This window comes from Diadema antillarum, unplaced genomic scaffold, assembly GCF_040938485.1.
Source record: "Diadema antillarum isolate AM-2024a unplaced genomic scaffold, OU_Dant_1.0 seq00000846_RagTag, whole genome shotgun sequence".
Classification (NCBI taxonomy): Eukaryota; Metazoa; Echinodermata; class Echinoidea; order Diadematoida; family Diadematidae; genus Diadema; species Diadema antillarum.
The window spans coordinates 1455897-1480669 of NW_027271720.1; the positions used below are offsets into that span (position 1 = coordinate 1455897).

General features: G+C 38.4%; 1 protein-coding gene across 5 annotated transcripts in view; it reads left to right on the plus strand.

Moving 5' to 3' along the window:
* LOC139740302 (uncharacterized) overlaps positions 1–24773 on the plus strand; it is a 127508-nt gene that overhangs the window by 78880 nt on the left and 23855 nt on the right. Inside the window, exon 1 of one of the 5 annotated variants that reach the window (XM_071650887.1) lies at positions 7396–7541. The exons of the other annotated variants lie outside the window; for them this stretch is intronic. The gene's annotated coding sequence lies outside the window, so the exon portion shown is untranslated. Of the gene's footprint in view, positions 1–7395; positions 7542–24773 lie in introns of those variants that run through there. 5 annotated transcript variants of the gene reach the window in all.

The following is a 24773-nucleotide window of genomic DNA, read 5'->3' on the forward strand; positions in this document are numbered from 1 at the left end:
ACAATAGTGCAGCGCAGCACCTGCTATGCGCTCGCTAGCTCTCTCCCCCGCCAGCGCTAGCCGCCGGCCGGCTGTCGCTCGCTGCGCTAGCATAGCCTTGCCAGGTCGCTGCGCTGGCTATGGCTATGCTGGTCGGACAATCAATATCGACGACTCCGTTCTTAGACGTCATCACAATTTAGAAGTGATAGTGCGCCGCATGCGGCGAAAGTATAGACAGTTTTCCAAAACCGAGGAAATTGCATCCATTATGTTAACAAATATAGAACAAAATTCAGAACAGTAGAAAACCCCGCACTGCCATAGAATTACTTAGAATTTAACATTTCATAATGTTACATCTTTGAGAAAAAAAAAGCCTAAACCATTTTATTAGGTCTTAAATTGTTACTGTTACTGTTGTTGTTGTTCATGACGTCACAGCCGTTATTGTTTGGTCGTCTTGGTGCCAAAGGAGATCTCCGGATGATTTCAGACTTTTACATTTGAACAAATATAAATTAGTTATATCATTAAGTAGGCCTACACAGTCTTAGAATTTATAGTTATTGGGATGAGGAATAAGCATGTTTTCAAAATTTATAACAGATTGCAATGAACAAGGATGCTGACATGGCATGCATGAGTTGGGGCTCAAAGAAGCAGAACAAAACAAGAAGACATGCATAGATTCTACACAGGTGAAGCGGTACTGTAATGGAATTACACTGCTACATTTCTGAAATAATATTGTATGTGAGGCTCCTATATGTCATCGCTGTTCAGTGTAATTTGTTTAAGATTTTTTCATCGATTTCTCTGCTCAAGGACACAATAAATTCCACAAATCTATACATGGAGCTGTCATGATGTGAAATTATGAAAATCGTCTGGAATGCCCCTTTAAAGACTCGGTGAATTGGGGATTCATTGGTGGGTTCCAAACCACGATGATTTTAGGCACTGTTACATTCCCTGTTGAACAACTGTGTCGTAAAAGCTGTTATCCATGGATAGCACCGGTATGCAAATATTGTGCATCGAAGCGTATACGCTCATCGGTAAGGGTCGATTCCATTCGAGAATCTTCGGCTGTGTATGTACTTTATACAGAGGTCAGTGATAAAGCTGTACATAAGTCGTTACGGGGATTGTCGAACATATCCGATCCGGGCCAGCCTTCCCACTCGAGATGGTGTCCCCTTACTACCCGGTGTGAAGTAGGTTTTTAATGATTCGTTGGCGACATACTTAGCTGTCATTTTCAGGTGACACATGTACACCGTATCATGAGTTAAACTCCATGACATGATGTAAATCGTCTTTCTGCTCCACCATTTTTTTTTTTTTTTTTAGGTTTCCACGAAAATCTTGATGTGTTGTTCACTTTTTTTTCTTGAATAAATAAATAAAAAAATAAATAACAAATAAGTTGATGTTTTGAACACAGTTGATACATATATTAATTTCATTTCATATCATTGCATTTCATCTATCAAGTTTTCCATATAAGTTGCTTTTGTTGTTTTAACTAACTCCACCTATAATTGCATCAACTCGTTCTATTATCTCCCACCCTGACCGCCTATATGTATCTATCATATGGGACGATGATTTTTTTTTAATCCATTTTGTATATTTCTGGTCAGTTACCCTATCGTTTGAATCTGTTGTATTTGTGGTCTGAATCAGGAGAAGAAGCTTCCTCTGGTGTGTGCGAATACGCATTTTCAAAATAGATAATATCATTAATTTTCAAGTACAAATCTTTCCCAAGTCATAGATAAAACTACAGCTATCATATTGCATTTCTAGAGCTGAGAAGAAGATTTTGTTGCACGTCGCATGTGTAGATATTACAAACTGCGATATAAATCTTCTTCCAACCTACGTATCCCTCCCCACCCACCACCCCCGTATTTGCCATGTTGTAAGTACCTCTGAAAAAAAAGAAACCACCCAAAACACGTGTTATTTTTTGATATCAGCCGAAAGCATTAAGTCGTTTATTGTCCATAAATTTCCAATCTGGAAAACGATCATGACAGGATAATAAATAAATAAAAAACAAACAAACATGCAGATGAGAAGGGAAAAGGGCCGACAGCTAGAATAAATAAGGGAAAGAGAGAAGGTAATTGTGAATGCCGTTTTCTAGAATAGCAATTTCCTCGAAATGGGAACTTATTTTTGACTCTACCATTAACACTTCCTTTATCCGCTACCATAAAAGACTCGGCCTCCCACTCAGCCCAGGAGAGAAAAATGATTGCTCTTTTCAAGGAGGTTCCATACCCTAGCTTTCCAAGGTATTCCCTGGTTATTGAAGTGACGTACTGCTGGATCTTACTGCTCCTACTTCCAGTGCTTTCTTAAATATTACTTGTATCAAAAGAAAAAGAAATGATGTATGATATATACATATACTGACTACCAGCAGACTGACGGTGAAAGTAGCATACAATGGACATAGATAGATTCAACGTCGTTTATTGACCCATGCAGTTATCGGTTTTTCTGTAGACCTTCATCGGGGTTGTGCAAAAGTGAAGTCTGTGTATTTAATGTATAATAGGTGCATATATCGTTCATAGCAATAATAATGTTACAATAGAGGGATGCATTAAATGCCAATTGCCTTGATTTTAATTCAAAATCCGAATTTTCGGGGGCCTCCCCCTTCGTCAGGGATGAAAGTGCTTAGCACTTTCATCCCTGACGAAGGGGGAGGCCCCCGAATATATATATATATATATATATAATATATATATATATATATATATATATAGTGCTTAGCACATTCATCCCTGACGAAGGGAGAGGCCCCCGAAAATTCGGATTTTGAAACAAAATCAAAGCAATTGGCCTTTAATGCATTCCTCTATTGTGACATTATTATTGTTATTTCTAGTACTGCCAATACGTGGAGCAATTACAATATATATATATTACAAAAAGATATATACATATATATACCTCAAATTGTCTTTCATCATACCTGGATTGAAAAATGGAATTTATTGATGATTTACTTACTAGCAGAGTACACAAGCTAAAGTGATCTTAATTCTTCTCTGGACCAATCATCAGGTGATCAATTGTTGCAAACACGTGCTTCTTCCTCTATGAAATGTCCATGACATTGAACTACATGCTTTCTCTCTAATCTAGTCCTTCGTCTGTCTGTCTGTCTGTCTGTCTGTCTCTCTCTGTCTCTCTCTCTCTTGTCTTATTATATACACATTGTCACAAGAAACTTAATACATTCCATTTACCGTATTCCTTCCCTTGATTCAGTGTGTTGTACTTTCATCGTAAACACTCGTGTATTCATAAAAAAAAAAGCTAATTTTTTTTTCCTATTCATTACCCATGAATTCCAAGGCCACGAAAGAGTGCTAAATATATCTTCTTTTTCTTTGAATGAAGAATTATCACGTACAATAGCAAAGTTTAATTGATTGCTATGCCATCGACTACAAGAAAAGCCTGCACACCATCATTGTTGACAACGTTTAGATATCATTGTCGACATCTCTTTATTTGATATTCAAAAATGTCCTAAAACAAAGAGACGGGGTAGGAATAAACCATGATTCTGACGAAAATACATCATCAAATTACATTTTTCAACGTTGAACATGATAAAATCTGAGCTGTATATATTAGTGTGATTTCGTCGTTTGGTTGTTTTGTTTCCAAAGTCGCACATTTAAATAGCGACAAGAATGCGAATGCATGGAATACAGAAGGCGTGTACATAAACAAGGAATGTGTGATAGCTGAACCTACTGGCTCAAAATTATTCAAGTACACATCTGGATCTTTGTATACACACAAGGATTTTCGTGAGAGATAAAAATCTCTTTAAACCGCTCTGTTGCTGCTGAACTTCTTTTTTGTTTTGTTTTTGTTCTGGTTTTTTTTTTCACTCATGGTTAAAGGTCTTTCCAATCATGAAGGACGCAAAATGGAGTTATGCCGCTCTAAAGAGTGTATGTGTGCTATACTCTTCTTACTGTTTTCTATTGAAAATCATTATCTCTGATCTCCACGAGTAACACTTGACTCGAATCCATTAAAAACCTCTTCATTTCCCCCTCCTTTCTAACGAAATATAGATGCAGATACTAATCAGCTTCAAGCGAAAAGATATTGGGAAACCATGTACTCTATCTCTCCCACCTTGCCTCTACCAACATTTTTATGCAGATGCTCGCCAGCATCCAACGATGTAAAAAACATAAAAATAAATCCATGTGCATTCATTGCCAGCGGCCGCTGTTAATGTTTCAGACACATAAATTTATACGAGCATCTCAAGTTCCACACTGATGGCTCTTAATCATCTGCATGCCACTTAAATTTCTTCTCCATAAACATGTGTTCAAAGTTTGTTCTAAATTGACACTCTTGCACAGATTAGGTTAATAAGGCAATCCGCAGAATGACGACAAAGACACCCTATATAGGAACCTCCCATTTGTAATCCTCGTGTACGAGATTTTCCCTTGTACTGTACAATGAATAACATGTTTGTCTTACTCAGTGCAGACTGGATGATTCTGAGTCCCAATCCATCAATCTAAAGTTTTAGGAGAGAATGTAATCCGAAAAAAAAAGAAACTTATTTTCCATGTGATTGCAATACACACAACAGACCGGTCGAAAATTTAAGTTGATTTGACCAATTGATAGAGTACGCGGCATTTGAATTGAATATCGATAAGTCATTGCATACGATGCGCGCTGGGCACCCTCGAAAGTCACGTGACCATGGAGCGGTATCTTTCTGGATGTTTGCTCAATTTCCGTTGCTGTATCACTTTGGTTTCACCAATTTCATTCAAAGCATGTTATCGTTGGGTTCAAGCTCCCCTCGTAGCCCTTTCAAATCACAAACATACGGCATGGGTTCAAAACGGTTCATACTGTATTTCTCCTAAACTTCTCTTGATCTAGTTTCAATGGAGACTGCCGGTGGTGTGGGCTTCTAGCCCTGAGATCGACTGGCTCAATACCAGTCGTGTTGCGCGTGTCCTTGATTCATGCATGGCGGCCGTTGGAGGCTTCGCTGTCTTATGTTGCCAAGGCGGTTTCCACGGAAACATAATGACTCCATACTTCTCGCTATAATGTAGCAAAAAATATAGTAATATGCATAATATAAGCTACACTTTCTAGGACAGAAACACACTTCAAACCGGAACAGATGCCTTCGACTGTTTGTTACCGTAGAAGTAGGATGAAAACTTGCGTGAATCCGTATGCACTCTGGGACTGGGTCATTAGTTCCACAGCTCTTGACGGGAGAGATCAAAGAACACAAGAGGTACTCTTACATTTTACGCAGGAGCGAGACATAAACAGTATAGAAATGTTTGAAATAGTCCCCGCGTTCCCTGTCCTAGATATCTCATTCCCACTTTTCTGTCTTCATTTTTTTTTCTTTCTCTCTCTCTATCTCTCTTACTCCCGGGCTCTCTCTCTCTCGTCATCTATATCCATATGATTCGTCCCAATCTTTTGGGCTCTACGAGACTTTCTCATTTTACACGCGCTCTAATTCTTGTGTCACAACAACGCATGCGCAATGTGGTGTCACAAATTTTTCAAACGGGCATACATTCTCTAACAGGAATAAAAATGGAATAAAAAAAAGAAAGAAAGGAAAGAAGTGGATAATCTTACCGTGCAAGAGAGAAGTGCTCCCTACCTTATGTTGTACTTTTCAGACTCATGTCGTTGATAAATTAGCCTTCCATAAGTCTCCCACGCGCAATAACGCCCACTTGTGATAATTTTCATGTGGGATGCGCACGACCATTTGAATGCAAATATCTGTGTGTTTTTAGACGTGTATGTTTCTGTCAGGTCTGGTGTGTCATGCATATTGACAGTAAATGTGCGTTTGTATGTCATTTAGATTTAAGGGCGTCTTGTCACAATGCTTGAATAATGCTTTGAATAATCTGTGTGTGAGTATAGCTGCACTGTCCCTCATTTTTTTACAAAAACACCATACTAAAGTGATCATTTACTGCTTTAAAAAGGAAACGATGAACATTTCTGGGTAACCAAATTTAAATACCGCACACATTCATTTCCCTGTTACACAATAGTGTATAATAGAATAAAGATTTTCGGACGAAGCTTACTACAACGGCAGAATTTGTGATTTCATTCATGGTCAACTACTGGCAGCAAACTTTGCTAAATATTGTGTCCTTGACTGTTCGCAATCCAGCGAGCATCGTCTGTACAGCTAACTCTGACAGTGGGATAAATTTCAGGTGCAACAAGTGAATAAATCTTATCTTGATTCCCAGTGACCGACACCGTAAGAAAAGCCAACAGTTGTCATGCTTTTGATAATAATTCATAATTGCTTCGGGAAAAATAACTGAAAACTATTCTGCCAAACTGCTCTATAAGCGATAGATAATCTAGATATATCAATAAAAGGAAAAAAGGGATAAAGTTCCACATAGCAACAACTTTGTGCGTTCTTCTGCAACGTTCTCGCTCGAAGCAGGAGTTATAATCCTTCAGTTTATTTCGTACATTTTCAGTTTGTATTGTCCCTAATGCCGGCAACAACCCATAACGTTGTATTAGTAGTATCATCTACATTTTCATAATACGTTATCATAATATGTACATAATGCTGTATAACGTTATATATATATTATTTTCTCCGGATTGATGCGCTTAGACACATCAGTATTAAGCGCTATATAAATGTTATTCATTATCATTATCATTATCATTTCATTTCCTCATTAATAGTAACATTTACAAATATTAATATCATCGCGTGTATCTCAGTCATGTCAGTATAGATACTGTTGTCCTCACAATTTCTAGGATAATTTCTAATGGATTATGATACAACTATATGAAAAAGTTCATGAATATGTTTACATACACGGCTGAATGGAAGGGAAGAGTAAAATTATATGGATACACGGACATGACGTGCCCTACATTTTTGTTTTCAGGAAGACGATCTATGGAATTAGACAAAATAAGCAAATAGATTGTCGTGTCCGTTATCATTGTGCAACCAAAAGCAGTGCAAGCTTGGAAGTACAACTGTAACTGCCTTCTCTTCGGTCCCTAATTCATTCTGGTTGTGCTCAGCACACCTAGTGTGTGCATCTCCTCAGCTGGCCGTAGAAATGAGATGGACCGTGCGGCGTGCTGTGCATTTTTCCACAACCCGCACACTATACGGTTTCCCCCCGTATTCTCTGTTTTGCGCACTCGCATTCCGCCATTCGCTGGGGGACAATCAAACAAAAACAACATCAGCGGGAGATGCTTCCTCCGCACTCCCGTCAGTATGATATGCTAAAGAGCAAGACTGGTGACGTATGAGACAACTTCATCGGTCGTCTGTCGGAGTGGCGGATATCTCCCTCCCGCTCTCACACACAATCTCACTTTTCGTCCGGAGATCTCATTCTTACTGCGTCGCATGGTTGAGAGTAATATTCTTCTGTTGTAACTGACGCTCCGTACGTTTCCCCCGTGCAGGATACAATTCCCCAGCACATGAGGTGAGTTTTAGCCGCCGCCGCCGCTCCTAGTGAGTTTATTTTGGCATACTGACACCTGTTCTTTAATCCGAACTTGGTTGCATTTTTTTTTCTTCCTGTGTCTAAAAGACGCTGACGACAAGATGCTGATGACTTTTACTTGTGTACCCCGGATATCTGATGCTGCATTATTAGAGAGTTTAGTACATGAGTGCCAGTCTTCTGATAATCCGTTTGTTGTGCTTTTCCCAAATGGTGTATAACCGCCGTCGGTTCACGCATCGATTGCATGCTGGGTGAACACACTCGCGTTGACTTTTTCCTTTCAGGTTTTTCTCGTCTTGAAAATAACTTCCAGCACGTGGTTCGTATCAAAATAACAAGAATAACAATGATGTGGTTCGTATCAAAATAATAAGAATAACAAAGATAATGATAAGGATAAGGATGATTAGTGTAGTAATAGTATTAAAGACACGTAGTTATCATTGTTATTATCATTATCATTATCCTTATCATTATTATCATCATCATCATCATAATTTGTGTACTATTATGTAAGTTAGGAATCCCTCGACAGTTTTGATAAAAGGAATACACAAATTACCATTTAAGGTATTTCATCTCGGTAAGATTGTTTGTGTTTCCTTTCAGCCTTTTAACACAAGAAGGCAAGTACCACGACACTGCGCTATTACTGTAGATTATCCTAGAGCTGATGTCAGAGAGTCATGCCGTATAGTTGTCATTTCAAGCTGAGCTGTAACCATCCACTCCCCCACCCCCCCCCCCCCCCCGCCGAAAATTTTGCGTAAGTCTGCAACAATGCCTCCGCGTTTGCAACTTGTAACGTCTATTGAAATCTCTTGCCTATCTGTGGGAGGCGGTGGGGGTCCGTCTAATGGAAAAATGAAACGTGGTAGAATATACTACATCACTATGTCATCTGTTTAGGGCCATAACACCTTTTGAGATGATTTTTAGCACTTCGCTCTCTCTCTCTCTCTCTCTCTCTCTCTCTCTCAAAAGAAAAAGAGTATGTTTATCAATCTACTTCCATACACAACTCTTTATATTCCTTCATCATCTCTCTTTCGTTTTGAATCTCCCTCTCCCCTTTCCTCTCCGTCCCCACACTATTGGATGCCTGCAGTAGGCTTTGTATAAACCCCTTATTTGAAATTGTTAATTTCATATACAAGGACAGGCGCGGTATTAGTCACACAATAGCAGTTTTTCTCAGTTCTTTACCTTGCGAGCATTCCGTTCTCATGACTTGCAGAGTTATTGTTCCTCTGAGGCCTGCTTGCACTGGTCGAAGGTCGTGATGCGAATAGATGTTGAGTCAAGCTACACCCTCCGTCAGTATAGTCACGCCAAACGCAACTTATTAAAGGCATAATTGATCATTTGCAGATGAAATAAAAACCCAGCTTTAGTGCTTCAAAATAGTTCTAAAATGTGAGTTAGAGATAGAAACAACCGATGTAAAAATTTGAATCAGTATGATTAATGTTAAGTATTGTTAAATATACAAAATATGAATAATAGTTATAATGAAAATATTTCTAGACTAACCGTCTACAGTTCTTGTTCATTGAGAAAAATAGTGATATCTCTTTTTATCTTAGGCTTTATTGCAAAATTTTTACATGGTAGGATGTTCTATAATACAACTTACCTACACATAGGCATCAATTGTGATATCTCGAACATTTTTTTAAACAATGCTCCCAAAGGTAAACTGTGCCTTTAACAGATACAATTCATTGTAATTGAAAGTAATAAAAAAAGGATATACAAAGCATTACACAACGGCGGATTTTGTAATAGGGAATAACATTTTCTTTTCTCTTGTCATTGTGGCGATTCCTTGGTTTGTTCAATATCAAGATCATTATGAGATTTAGTGAATCAATTAGAATCATGAGGACAATTGCTAATGACTTGTTGCGTGTAATTGTGGAAAAGGGAAAATTGCTAGAAGAATGATTTCCAATTTTAAGAGGATTTTGTCGATATTTGCGGATGTTAATGTAATCTCTGGGGGTTTTGCTTTTCTTTTTGGCAAGAATGAGCCCCTGAACTGAAGTCAGCGTTACGTTGACCATGTCACCCGTACACGCAAAATTCGATCTTTAAAAAACTGATTAGCCTTGCTGAAGGGAAATGGACAAGGTACTATCATCAGAATGAAATAACAAACAAACAAACAATAATCTTCTTCCTGTTTCATAAAGTCAAAGATCGAGCGTAAGTTGCAATCAATCGCAAATTGCTTTTCATAAACAACTTTGTGATTGATCACAAGTAACTCAATCTACTGAAAGTTGCTCTTGACTTTTCTTGAAATCAAGCGTGTCTTTACGAAACAAAAGTTACCCTCAATGCTGAACTTCACACTCGATTTACCGAGTTACGCTCAATATACTGATCAGTATATAAGATCAATTGCAACTCTTTATGAAACAGGCCCCTTGTCATATTACTCGTCTCATTTCTGTCGTCAGAGACATGAGTATTCATTTGCAAACGACTGGCGTGAAATTTAGCTGCTTGATAGCTGTCCTTTGGTAGTAGTGATCAATTTCAACAAAATGTTTCACTTCTTTGGTGTTGGCGCCAAACTCCTCCAAAAAATTTGGAATCTGATATTGTGATCTATTATTTCTCCATTCTCTTAAGAGAATGGAGAAATAATCGATCACAAACTCAGATTCCAACCTAAAAAAAGTTTGGAATCTTGATAGCTGTCCTTTGGTAGCAGTGATCAATTTCAACAAAATGTTTCACTTCTTTGGTGCTGGCGCCAAACTCCTCAAAATATGTTGGAATCTGATTTTGTGATCGATTATTTCTTCATTCTCTTAAGGGAATGGAGATATAATCAATCACGAACTCAGATGTTAAAATTTTGGTAATGATAAATTGATGCTTGTATCATCAATAATATCACTCAATCTTCTTTCAAATACTACCCTGTTTGGTTTGTTTGATTACGCTATCGGAAAAAGGGCAGTATTGTAAAATATAGGTTGAGGTCCGATGGAAAGTTGCTTGATGAATATCAGTGGTCAGAAAGAATCAATAAAGAACATGTTTGTTGTTGTTGTTGTTGTTGCTGCTGTTGTTGTTGTTGTATAGAGTCGTTGACTTGTTTTCGGTTGGCCAGCCGTGAATGCCAATTTTAATGGAATTTGGAATGAATTAAACAGTCAAGCTTGTAGTGGTGTCATGACAAGCAAGGTTGATAGCTCACTTCGTAGGGCCTATGTTCGATTGTTGTTCATCGTGCCACGTGGAAGCAATGTTCAAAAAGCCCACGTCACAAGACAAATCGGAGCTGTAAATCAAGCCCCTGCCACTTCACTTCTTCATAACTTTGTTGTGTGACTGTTGTGAAGGTTCTGTGAGATTTTATGGCTTGAATTCCTGTCTTTAAATGACCGCACATGTTCGTGTGTTTGTTTGTGCATACTTTTTGTTTTAATCCATCTTTATCACTCACTTATCAACAAGGAAAAAAAATTGTGTCAATTACCAAACTTGGGTCATTTTGCAACTTTTCAATTTTGATCTTATCCCATATTGTAAGCCACAAACATGACAAGTTCGCTATTGATTTACGAAACATTTAGCAATCTTTCTATGGTTACCAAGCATACTTCAATTAGTACTAAGATAAGATAGAACTAATTGATCAAATTCTGATTTCCAAACTTTTTTTGCGGAGTTTTAGATAGATAGCTGAACGGGACGCGCACAATTTATTTACCATATTTGTAGAATTGGCTTGTATTGTACGGCCTATTGTATTTGTTTGTATTTCATCTACAAGCACGTGTGTGTTCGACTTTAGTACTGGTGATTGGTGTTACAATGATTCAAGGGGTTGGGTTTGAACGAGTACAATGAAATATTTTTGTTTGTTCAATTCAGTTTGGCAACAGAACATGACCATGATAGTATAGTTATTCGTATGAATGTTAAAGGCGTGAATATGTGTGTACGAATGTTTTATTTCCCCCGTTCAACGACCATGAAATCATATCATCCCATCAACTGGTTGGAAAATGGAAGCCATGATAAGGGATACGATTGTCAAAAGTCCTTGTCGCTTTTCCTCTCCATTTACAATAAAAAAAGATGATTTCATCAACTGGTCGGTAATAAATTATAATAATGGATGCAGTTAAAAACCTCCAAAATACCCCCGCATATTAAAGTAGTACCATTACAAAATATTATCTTCCGTAATGTCTTTCATATGAGTGGCCAGGGTCCGTCGTTTAAACATTGTGGTGCGGATTAAATGATCACCACGGTGTACAAAATTCGATATGTTGCGCGAGATCAAGCATAGATGGTTGCACATTTCCCCCACGACTCCCCAAGGCCCTCCCCAAAATGTCAGGAGTGGTTCAGCGGCATGTGCCACAAATTATGCGCTGTAAATGGCCCGCATTGACGTGTAAAAATGACGTGCAGCGAACCGTAACGCCAATTGCCATGCCTCGGGAATTTAGCGGAGGCAGTGGCACAAAAAGAAAGCGGTGGCACAAGGAAGTATTGGATGAGAAGGGGGCAGAAATTAGTCCCGGAAAAACTACATCAGTAGGATTCGAGAGGGGAAAACACATACACACACACACACAAACACACACACACACACACACACACACACACACACACACACACACACACAAACGCTTACCGTAAATAAAAAGAAAAAAAAGACACGCAAACACACACACACAAAGTCGAATCTATAGATTTGGAAGAACAGCCGCAGTTAATATTTTGATTCAAATGTGTAGAAAGTGAAGAAGAAAAAATCACTTCGTTGTGTGTGAAATTCAATCTACATTATGACACGATGACAAAGTATAAAGGACAATGTTGACGAAGCCTGTTTTAATGCACTCATTCTGTGTTTTAAATCAATTTCTGAGACCAAATCATATTAATTCATCTGTCTTAGATTGAGCTATCTACGGGAGATATGAACACACCGAGGAGAGAGAGAGAGAGGGGGGGGGGGGAGAGATGGAGAGAGAGAGGAAGAATCCTGACTGCCTGAAACAACAATGGCGGGAAAAAGAAAACAGGGCCAAGTTCCGTTTTGCATGCTGACAAAATTTGTCAAAACTATACCCTGAAAAGTAATATGCCCTTAATTCTTCTGTGGTTACTGTTTTACATTTACTCTTCTCTCTGTATTTCTCTTCCTTTTTTCATTGTCCATCGCTAAAGTCTACATTTTGTCATTTTATTAACAATGAATTGAACCAATGTAACGGTAAGATATTCTTCTGCAGTACTTACGCACCAGTTTATAAACCCTGCATACCATTATCCTTTTTCCGCGCACGATCAGATGCCCCAATATACACACCACGTTGTTGTCCAAGATCTAGTCAGGCATGATAGTTAAAAACTCGAGAGTCCCTACAGCTTTTGGTACCCATGAATGTGAAGTTTATCATCAATACTCTTGAAAACATTCTTTTTCTTCTTTTCTTTTACCCCAATACCGCCAATACTACATCAAAGACACGTGAATTTAGAATTTCTACGCTTATCTTACACCTTGACATTCGTACACACATACGTTCTTACATCAATATAACAGCAGCAATGTAAAACACAACCCAACACTTTGCTGCACACAAATAAACAAGACATTGTGCCGTTTTTTCCCACTTGGAGTAATGTTTGGTTTTGAAATGCAAATGTGAACAGAATTAGTGTTTTTGTTTAAGGGGTCGATTCAAATTAAATTCTCCTTCTAATGGCAGTCTCCTGTAACGCTTTGTCCCTCTCCTCCTTTGACTATACAATACAGTATCGCTACTTTACTATTGTGTATGTCCTGTTAAGATACAGAATTTACAATTCCTGTCTTCTACTTTCTTCTACTGTTAAAGTAGCAGTATTTAAAATTCCTGTATTGATTCGTGTTTTCTGTTTTCTATGAATCGTATACTTTGCATCTATTTGTTTCAAAATGTGCATAAATAAAAGATACATCAAACCTCACCAAATCAAAACCGAGTCGAATTTGTCGACCCCCCCCCCCCAAAAAAAATAGAGAGAAAAGAAAAAGTATGTATTTTCTCTATTAAAAAGCATCTGTTAATTTTCTTTTCAAAATGCATAGCTCCTGAGGGAATTTAATCATGATGTACAGTACTACATTGTATATCATGATCATGACGATAAAGCAACCCTCATTCCACACGAGGCACAAAACTGAATGAAATAAAAAAATAAAATAAAACGAAGCAAAAAAGGACTAATTTCAAATGAAACTTGACGAAAGAACAATTAATTTCTTTATCTGTTATTTGATGCCGAGAATAATATTGTCAAATTGAAAAAAAAAACAGATTATGATTCTTGCAGTTATCATTCTTCATTTTCTTCATCATCTTAATGTCATCTTTTGCTTCTTTGAGCCTTAAAAGTTTCACAAGTGCATGTGCTTATGCCTGAAGCATATGCAAAAAATATTCTCCAGTAAACAAGCATAATTATTCAACGTAAACAAAGTTCACAGACAAACACGAACATATCAATGCACAAATCTCTGTGATAAGTTACAAGGAACAATCAAGGGGTGAAAGCAAACATGGGGTTGTACACGAATACTGTTGAGGTTTTGCTTTTCTTTTGCATATTCCTTTATTGTTGATGTTCTTGGTTTTTTTTTCTAGAGGGACACGTGTTACCGAGCGTGTAGCGGTCTCTAGGTGTCGATTTGCAAAAGTGACTATTTATCACGGTTTTACTTGATCTTTTTTTCTCATTAATATTCATGAATTGACGGTCAGAGGTGATGATTAAACCGTCGGAAGATAAAAGGAAAGAAGAAAGAGAAAAAAGGAAAAGAGGAATACAAAATATAAAGTGTCACTGCCATCGACGTCAAGGACGATTCACTTGGGACAAATTGTGGCGCGCTTCCAAGCTGAGATTTTTTTTTGCTTCTGTTCTTCTTCCCTTTTCCCCCCTGCTTGGTGTATATCTGGCATTGATCGCATGATTTCTTAATGTGCTCTACCATCGCATCGCTCTCACCCCGCGATGTGTTACGGAACCTAATGTGAACCCTTTTCAGAGACGTAGCGAATTTCACTCGGAGCGATTTTATCTGCGAAGCTTTGTTGCCCATAGTATTGCAGATTCTTTACGACGTTTAACGGCACGTTAACCCGATGCACCAGCGGTAAGGATTATGAAGCTAGGTTTAAAGGGATGGTATAGTTTTGGTTCAGATAGGGATGCAGGTTTCAAACTTTGTGTGTGCATGTGTGTTTGTGAGATAATGAGAAACCTCTCATGAAATATGAAAGAACATGCAATTCATAAAGTAATTCTTAGTTTATTTGATGAAATTTGGTCTTTAAATGGCTGAGATATCAAAAAAATAAAAAAAAACAGGGCAGTCCTAATAAAATGCAACAGGCCACGACTTTTGTTAGGATATCTTTGTTTTACCTTATTTTTTGATATCTCAGTCATTTCAAAACCGATTTTCATCAAATAAAATGTCAATCGCCCTTAGAATAATTATTATATGCTCTTTAACATTTCATAGAGTAGTTTCTAAATATCTCGCAAAACTTTCAAAGCTAAATCCTCACCTCAGCCAAGACAACACAATCCCTTTAACTGCAGGGGAGGGCCAAATATAAGTATAGATTGGAAGAGACCCTAAGAAATGAACAGAGAAAAAAACAACAATATGGACGGAATGAAACCATACGACAAAAAGACGAGGAGAGGATAAATATATCTGTATTTAATTTGAATACGTTTGATTAATTCTCTGACGAGCATTTAGATATGGACTGTGCGTAACTATAAACATTGCATATATCAGAAAATTGATACATTTTACCCCTTATTGCCTGAAGTGGGCTTTGTGATCCAGAATGACTTGATAGGTGAACACACACGCACACACACACACACACATTCCAATATGTATCTTTCAATATGGTCTTACCAGAAAAACAGAATCATTTATATTTTAAGGGGTAGCCGCTCCTGAGGCTCCCAACTGTAGCCGTGACCTTATTTTTATTAAGTTCGGTAATACGCATGTTCAAAAAGGAGAGAGAGATAAAAAAAAGAATAGACTTGGTCGTACTGATCTTAGTGAATGTCCGTGTACTCGTATACCTAATAAATACAGCCCCGATATGCATTGGTTGCTTTTATTGTAAATTGCGAACATAAGCTAGATTGACTTACATATTCTTTTTGTTCATTTTGGTGACGTAATATATATATATATATATATGTAAATTCCATGACATATGAAAAATGAGGCATTCTCCTCAAAGTTATTTTGTCACCATCTGTTGCCGTCAGATTTCCCTTTCGTTTAACTATATCATTAGCCATCATCAACAACACGTAATTAAACAATCGATTTCTCACATATATTTTAAAATAATGTGATGCTGTCTTGATTATGAATTCAATAAGAATAGATTTCTTAAGAGCCTTAAAGTTTTAGATCTGGTATGATAGCCATAGAAAACAAATGATTTTTCGGGACTGGCGCTCATAGGAAAGTGCTTTGTATAGTGTAGGAAGGTAAATTAAATTGGCAATGAATGAATAAATGAGTAAATGCGTGGATACTGAATACCATGTGAGTGGGTGGGAGAGACTTGATTATCAAAAACGAAAATAAACTAACCTAGAATGAATGCATATCTGTGGTCGGTTCAGATTAATACAATGACCCAGAACATTTAGCGATAACGTACGATTGTGGAATCGTGATAAGCAAACAAACGGAAATCAAGGAACAGAGAAAATCTGTACTCACTGTCATACACAATACCACGATCCATCAAATACCAATTTACTGGGAGGAAGATTGTTGTTGTTGTCTTTTACAGAGTAAAAACAAAACCAGTGCTTAAAAAAAAAACCGCGAGTGTCATGTAGAAGAAGTGGGGAAATTGACCTAAAGTACACCCCCTTCTACGGATCGACGAGTGAAGAGAGAGAGAGAGAGAGAGAGAGAGAGAAATAAAAGAACAGTCACGTCAAATCGTTATCCAGCTACTGTCTATCCCGAAACCCGCAAAATAAAAAAAAGGGAGAATAATTAAAATGTCAGAATCTCTATATTCTTACTCCCATTATCCCATATTTTCTCTCCCTTCCCCTCCTCCTTCCGATGTCGTTGGTCTTTCAGGTTGGTTGTCACCACTGATTGTAGTAAAAGTCGATTTCGGTTTCATGCATCGTATCTTTCTTTCAGTTTTATTCATCTGTTTCTCCGCACACAAAAATAGCCTAAAAAGTAACGATGTTTTTTTTTTACGGCACCGAAGAGTATCTTTTATTGCCATTGCACTGCATTTCCCTTCTATTTCTTCTAGCGGATGTTGTGAACATTTGACAATTATATATTTCAAAAATATTGTCTGTGTCGCTCCGACTTCTCTGGGGGTTGTACGTGCTGATTTCCCCCTAATTTTAATCATGCTAAGTTTGACTGCTCATTATGGTGACAGTGTTACTATACATAAACATTAACGCCAAGGATTTTAACACGAATGATGGATTGCATGTAGGCGTCCTAGGGCTATAAAGTGATGAGCCCTGTCTGGATCTGGCTTTTCTTCGTTGTGTGAACGTGCTTCTCATAGAGAATTTTTAAGGTTTTATATACTGAGTCAGTTGCCTTCCAGTAGTCAAGACCGGGCCCGGGGTACATCGTCCATGTGAATGGAGTCAAATCATCAGAATGCGGGTCATATATGACTGTGGTTGTCTTCTCGTCACTCTCGTATGCGCTAAATAAGCACGCTATATAGGAAACAGATCCTTAACAGAATACAGAAAACTTTCGTCGGTTATGAAATAATCATACAACGGGAGGTTTCACGGCTGTTACCTACCGTTAGCAACTTTGTGGGAGAGCTAAAGGTACGGGAGGTGCCCTAACCCTATAAGATAAAAGCACATTCCCATACCAGAATATATCAGAGTTAACATTTATTTTTTATTTTGGGTGGCTTAAAAGCAAGATTCATATCTAGATACAGCTGAAATACAAAATTTTTGTTACTTCTATTAAAGGTGAAACGAATTAGAAATTGTGAGAGCAAGACAACATCAACTTGCTCATCTAAATGTTCATAACGACTGGTCAAGACATGTTTTCCGAAAAGGTTTGAAATCAAAAAATGTCATAACTTCTTTATTTCTTATCCGATTTTGATAATTTTTGCCCTTTTTTACCCTATTAAATGAAATTGATACAATTTGGGAGTGGATTTCTTCTTCTTCTTCTTTTTTGTGGACATGAAGATATTAGCGGCGTCCATAACTTGTTTATGTTGCTGCATTTTTGTGGTGTAATATGATAACAATGATAACATTGGAAGCCTTTTGACCCTCCGTACCGCTTCCCATTTTTGTCATAATTGCCTGTCTTACCCTGCTAGTGGAGCAGTCGTGATTGCTTCCAACGTATGACAACAAGTACTACAATGTATAACCAAGGAGGCATACCTCCTTGGTAATGGCTTGCCTTAAGCGGTAGCACACTGCGGATGTAAGGCTGACGTCACTACTATACGGGCAAGGACACTCATTTCTCTGTACATGCACAATCATGTTGATGGTATCGAATTTTTAGTTAGGAACAATCTACTTCCTCTGCCTGTATTTTATTGATTCAGCACATTAGCAGCTGCAGCCTTTCTTGTCCGAAACAGTGACAAAATCTTTCTTTTTTCTCAGAGGCGAAAATACTTCCTATCGAATTTTCAATCAGCAATATCATGTGGGTCATTCTTAGGCTATAATCATCTTAACGCGCCATCACGTGTCCACTATAAAAAAAAAAATAATAATTACGTCATGGATCCATCAGCCAAATCAATTAGAGCGATTGTCCCGCAGGTTAAGGATAATGAATAGCTTGAAGAGCTGGCTGTTTTCGTTAGGCCATTGTTCGTCGTGGCCATACAAGAACGGCAAAATTATTGACAGCGGCGGAAAGAGAGAGAGAGGGGGGGGGGGGGGATGGGGGGGGGGTACAGCATTCCGAGAGGAAATAACGGAATGGAGAATATTGTCACCGAAAATGCTTATTAATGGGATCAATTAGCCCTGCGCGTGCTTTGAGTACTGATTGTAATATACAGAAAATCCCATAGCAGTGTGTGTTTGTTTCAAGTCCATCTGAGAAGATGGCTGGATAGCCCATATTCTGCTGCACTAGCTGGTCTTCCTTGGGGTCCAGTTGGATGTGAAGAGGGACCACTTCACTGGGTTAAACACCCTGCCCTTTGCGGTGAATGAATGAAGCGGGATCTTTTACGTGCACGAGTTGTGACTCTCTCACACATACGGGACCTCAATTTTATGTCCTATCCGAGGGACCATGGACCTACAGTCTGTAACATCTGTTAGGTCCATGGAGGGACAGAGTGTTTTGCCTCTTACTAGAGAGGACGGTAAAAGTACACACAACATTGCTCAGTGGGACCCGGGTATCGATCTGGGGTCCTTTGGATCTTGAGGCAGACGCGCTACCGACTGAGCTAACTCTCCGCCCTCATGATGTAGGCCTACTCACTGTCCAAATTCCTTGACACAGAAAATATTGAAGGACATCGTGAAGGATGTGGTGTGGAGGTGATGGAGGTTGAGGCCTGTCGGCAAAATCCGTAGAACACAAAGAAACACAAACTGTAGGTCTAGAGATTGCCTATTTTTATATCATACAGTTATTTAAAGTCTATAAGTGCATTTGATGAGTTGGGGGTAGCTTGATATTGCCCTAGCATATAGCGATTTGAGTAGTGAAGGCTTGGCGGGAAAAGAGATTGAGCTTCCACCGAGTGAGCTGCGTGCAAGTATGTGATACCTTCTTGGTATAACGATGTCAAACTCGTTTGATTAGCGTGTTTTTCTCCATGACACCACTGCAAGCACATGATGGATTCCTCCGTTGTCACGCTTCATTTAAACCCATCGTTCACCACCTCCCAACGCATCATTCATTTACTCCCCGTGATTATTATATCTACTTCGGACGTCAAATTAGGAGGGGGGGGGTCACACTTCCGAGAGGAACTGGTAAAACTCCACCTAACGTTCAAGCTGTCTTTAATGAGAGCAAACGAACAGAATGGAAAAAGAAAATCATGAAGACTTGACAGAAAAATTATGACATAGGCCCTATCTATAAAGTCGTTGATAGTTGTGTGCTCAAAAAGAGTGACATTACGCTTTAAATACTAGTATGACTTTGCATGGAGGAGAGGAAAAGTTTTACAAACTTTTAAAAAAGAAAATGAGTAAGTGCGAGGGAATTTGTTTCTGCAATGATTATGGGTGCAGTAAGCAGTACCACCAAGTAGCCTACAATTACATTGAACAAAATGCAGTGGCGATGTTGCTGATACCAGAATTTTCACTCACCCACACTTCTAAAAGCTGCAGAGTAATCATGTCTTTTATGTGACAATATTCAAAATGAAGAGACCATTCTGAAATTACTCTACATGCAGATGTAATGGACCGAGATTGATTCCCTTTTGATAGCGGAGCTGAAAATCCTTGCTTAATTATGATTAAGAGAGAGAGAGAAAGAGAACTGCTTTCGTGATTTTGATATGTAAATATGAAAGTTATGCGGCGGTGAAGTCATCATGGGTTGATTCATTTGTACAATAGTGTAAATTGCAACCAGTTTCGCTATTTGCGTAGACATGTTCAAGCTTAAGACTATATCACTTGCCTATTTTCTCTAATTTTAGCGAAGCTTGTATACTGCTCTGTTCGCGTTCATTTTTCGCATAAAGCAAACGTTAACATTCTATGTAGTTTCCCTTTAAAATGGCCTCCAAAATGGTCTGCTTGATGAGGAGGTTGCTCCATCAAGCGCTAGGCTTCTTTTTTTTTTCTTCTTCTTCTTCTTGCGTGGGCAGGCAGGCGAAGAAGAAGCAATATTCGACAAAAGCCCCTTCCCCAGCCTCCCACCCCCCCCCCCCCCCCCCCTCAAATCAGCCCCCTCCTTTAGATCCATTTTTGTCGTCCCGCCGTCCCGCCGGCGAAGATGACAGTTGTTGAGCTGCGATATTACGCGGTGACAGCATCATTTTTTTTTTCCTAGGTGGAGTCCGGTGACGTCCACAAAGCGAATGGCTTCCTGCCTTTATTTCCGGTCCCGTTTCATTCAAACAGTCATCCATTTCCGCACTGTTGCGTCGTCGCATGGTCCCCGAGGCTCTTGTTATTATTCCAGTACTCTGTCTCCCTGTTGGCAGGCAAGGCCTTTCTGTCAGCCCATCCTCTTCCCTATATATATATATATATATATATATATATATATATATATATATATATTTCTCTATTTTCTATCTATCTTTCTATCTATCTATCTATCTATCTATCTATCTATCAATCTATCTATCTGATATATATCTAGCGATCGATTTGTCACTCTATTCATCTATTATCAATCTATCCATCGATAAATTTATTTTCATATATCATATTCATCTATACATTATACTTCTATTTATCTATTTTTATATCTTTCCATCTACATAAACTTATGTTTCTACCTATGTCTTTATATCTATTCATCTACATTTTTGTTTGTATCTATTATTTTGGTCATTTTTATATCCATCTATATTTATGTGTCTATCAAGATATCTTCATATCTATCAATCTATATTCACGGGTTTTTTTTTGTATCTTGATATCTACTTCTCTGTTTAACTATTTGCCTACCTGCCCATAGACTCAATTATTGAGAACACTTGTATCACTCTAGGGGCTACATTCTCCAATTGCAAGTGGTATTCCCCGCTGAATTGAAGTCACATAATTACAATAAGAGATAAGGTCAATAAAAATCATCAATAAAAAAGCACTATACAATAAATCTAAAGAAGCTTCAACTTATCACCTTATCATTTTATAATCATAATATGAAAAAAAGCACCATACAATAACTCTCTATGTATTTTTTTCTCTTGCTTCCATATTGGAGCCTCGTGCCCATTGGCAACCTTTGATAATGTTCGCAAAATGATAGTGTTGTTCTGTGAAATAACGAAGAGCCGGGTCACCACAGGTCTGTGTCGCAACAAACACAATCCACTTTCAAAAAGAGTTCAAAGGCAAGTCCAAGTACGCTCCGAACGCGTATCGAGTACCATCCTTCAATTCATCAGTACTGATGGAAACGTATTGTGCCGTTCATGCTGCATCATGTCGCGAGTTTTTGTGTGCATTCTGTGTGTAGACTTTTATTGTCATGAAGACTGATAGGTTTTGTGGCTCTTAAGTGGACACAGATGACGGTGGAACACGATTATAATCAGCCTCCTTAACGTACAAAAGGACAGAGCAGGAAACGAAATAAGAAACAAATTAGAACAAACTAAAAGCGAGCTTTATAATCACCCACAAAGAACACCTCCCATCACTACGTTCCATCAGTGGGGTTTCCCATTTTGATTTTGTATGTCTTACTGTTGAAACATGCGTTGATTAAAATTAAAGCTTCCTGCCATTCTTAGGCCAAGACTCAACATCAGCGGCGACTCAGGGCCACCCAGCAGAAATACATGTCGAGTTACCATTACCTAAGAAATAGCGTGTTTTTGTGCCCACTAAACATTTGCGTGCATATCTATTAAAATGTTTTTCATCATCCAGCTGATAGGGAAGAATGACTCACTGGGCTTGAATTTTGATGCACGCATTTCAGTTACCTGCCAGATCCCTGCTATAGTCTTCATGCATGGCTATTAAAACTGGAAAAGAGAAAACAAACAAATATATCTTTTTTTTTTTCAAATTTTATCTTTCCAACAATAGACCTATATTTCTATGTTAGCAGTAATTATTTCATGAATATGTAATGTCACTGAAAAATCATGTTCATGTCTAATATCCAATATGTAATACTGACATCATAATATCTGGGTTTAGTGACCATAGTCACAGTATGTGGTATTTGAAGCACTGCATCATACGACCTGCCAATTTTCACGTTTTCATGGTTTATCTTATCATTTAAATATTGTATTAAATGATTTCATCTTTTTATGTTTTTCGCATGTTTTCAAATTTCATTGTCGGGCCACCACAGAAAAACAGCAACAACACATAAAATTTGATAATTTTGGTCGACGAACGGGGGAAAAACGTTGGTGAGGAGTCCAACCTATAAAAGCTCATTAGGCCGTGCATCCCCCGCAATGCACTCAAACTAGTCCCCCTTACATACCAAGTGAGTCTTCCAACTGTCAATTTTCCTTTTTAATTTATATCTAATCCAGCCAGGCTTACCCTCCTCACTAAATATAACCATTATTTGATCCCGGCACTTGATTTCTTGGTTAACATTAGCATGACACTTTGGTGCCCCGCAGGCGCCTCCACTGATAACAAAGTGTAAAAAAAAAAAAAGCCTTGATATTTCCCATTCCAGAGCAACTTACAAAATTGCGTCTATACGACGATACCCATCAAACATACGTTTACATTCACTCACACAAACAGACATACACCCAGACAGACAACACACACTCACAGACAAACAGACACAGACACAGACAGACAGACAAAGACACATACACACACACACACACACACACACACATACACACACACACGCACACACACACACACACACATACAAATCTCAAATTGCTTACATTGCACTGTTAAACGTGTTATATCGCAAGACAATCCCAAGATTCCCGACAATCAGCATCTCACAGAGCAATCGACGTCACAGTCTCAAGCATGTATTAGGGATGCTATAATGCTCTACAAATGAGTTCGCACGATTACATAAATGTGTATGAATCGAGGGGGGGGGGGGGGGGGGGTAGGAGGCACGCTCTTACTTTCTCGCTCGGAGAATGCCCTGTATCCGCAACCCTTACGCACTTTCCCAAAGAACATAACCATGAAACAAAGTCATGAACATAAATCTGTAAATGTGTTTCCGTCCATAACGATAATTGAAAAACAAAGCAACCAACAAAACCAACCAACCAACAAACAAACAACCAGAAAGCGCTATTAACAACTGAAAATAGATGCAACTATGATAGACGACAGTAGGTTACATTGTTGGCTACAAGTCTGTTTTCGTCGTTGGATATAGAAAGTAAGCGATTGGTTGGTTGTTCATGATGTTTTGTAAATAGGTTACGGAAATCGATGCATGCAGGATTATCCACAGTGGTCTGTGTAGAGTACATAAATGTTATAGGGCATCACTAGGTCTAATTGCACTGGTGGTGTTTAGAAAGTATGAACTTTAAAAATATACCGATGAATTTTAAATATCTAACCTTTTAGAAAAGAGAGCACATAGATCTGGATCTGAATCTGGATTTTAATACTGACAACGATAACAGTGATCCTAACAGTGATATTGATTATTATGTCAAATAATCCTCATCAAATTTTATAAAGTGCGTGCAAATATCCACACTCACAAATATCCCAACCACGAGAACAACAATAATAGTGATGATGATAAGGATAATGATAATAATAGTAAAAATAACAATAAGAATAATAATAGTAATGAAAACATTGGATAGCGTGATAACACTTAATTATAACCATATTATAGTGAAAATTATCAACCTTCCACCCAATTGATATTCATTTCATTCATGGCAACGTGACATCGATGGACTGTTGAATGAACGACTGATGAATTATCTATCCCTTCCGCTCGTTGTGTTCCGTCACATATACGGCCGAGAATGCAGATCTTGACTTCGCTGGTGACATGACCTATAATTGATTGGAAGCGATACCTCCCATCGACTCTTGCGCTCCATCGTACCGTCGATGACACTCTCTTTGCCGCTGGACTTATTCATGCCGCGCTGGCGCGGGAAATTGATACCCAAGCAACAGTGTTTGTTCCACGTCATCACAGGCCATGGTACTATTTTGGGAGAGTATGACCTACGCAGTGATACGTGGAACTCTTAATCAGAAGGGGGGGGGGGGAGGGAGAAAAAAAATCGTTTTGGGGCATTTGAAAAAGCTTTGACCACGAAAACATTCACCGCGAACTCCGATACTCCTACTCAAGCACTGGGGAGAACATTCTGCAACACGAAGAGACAGGGTGTCTAGATATAGCAAATGTAGGATGAACGGGAAATTGAATTAGTTAATCATGGAATGACTTTAAGCAAATGGAGAAGGGAAAAC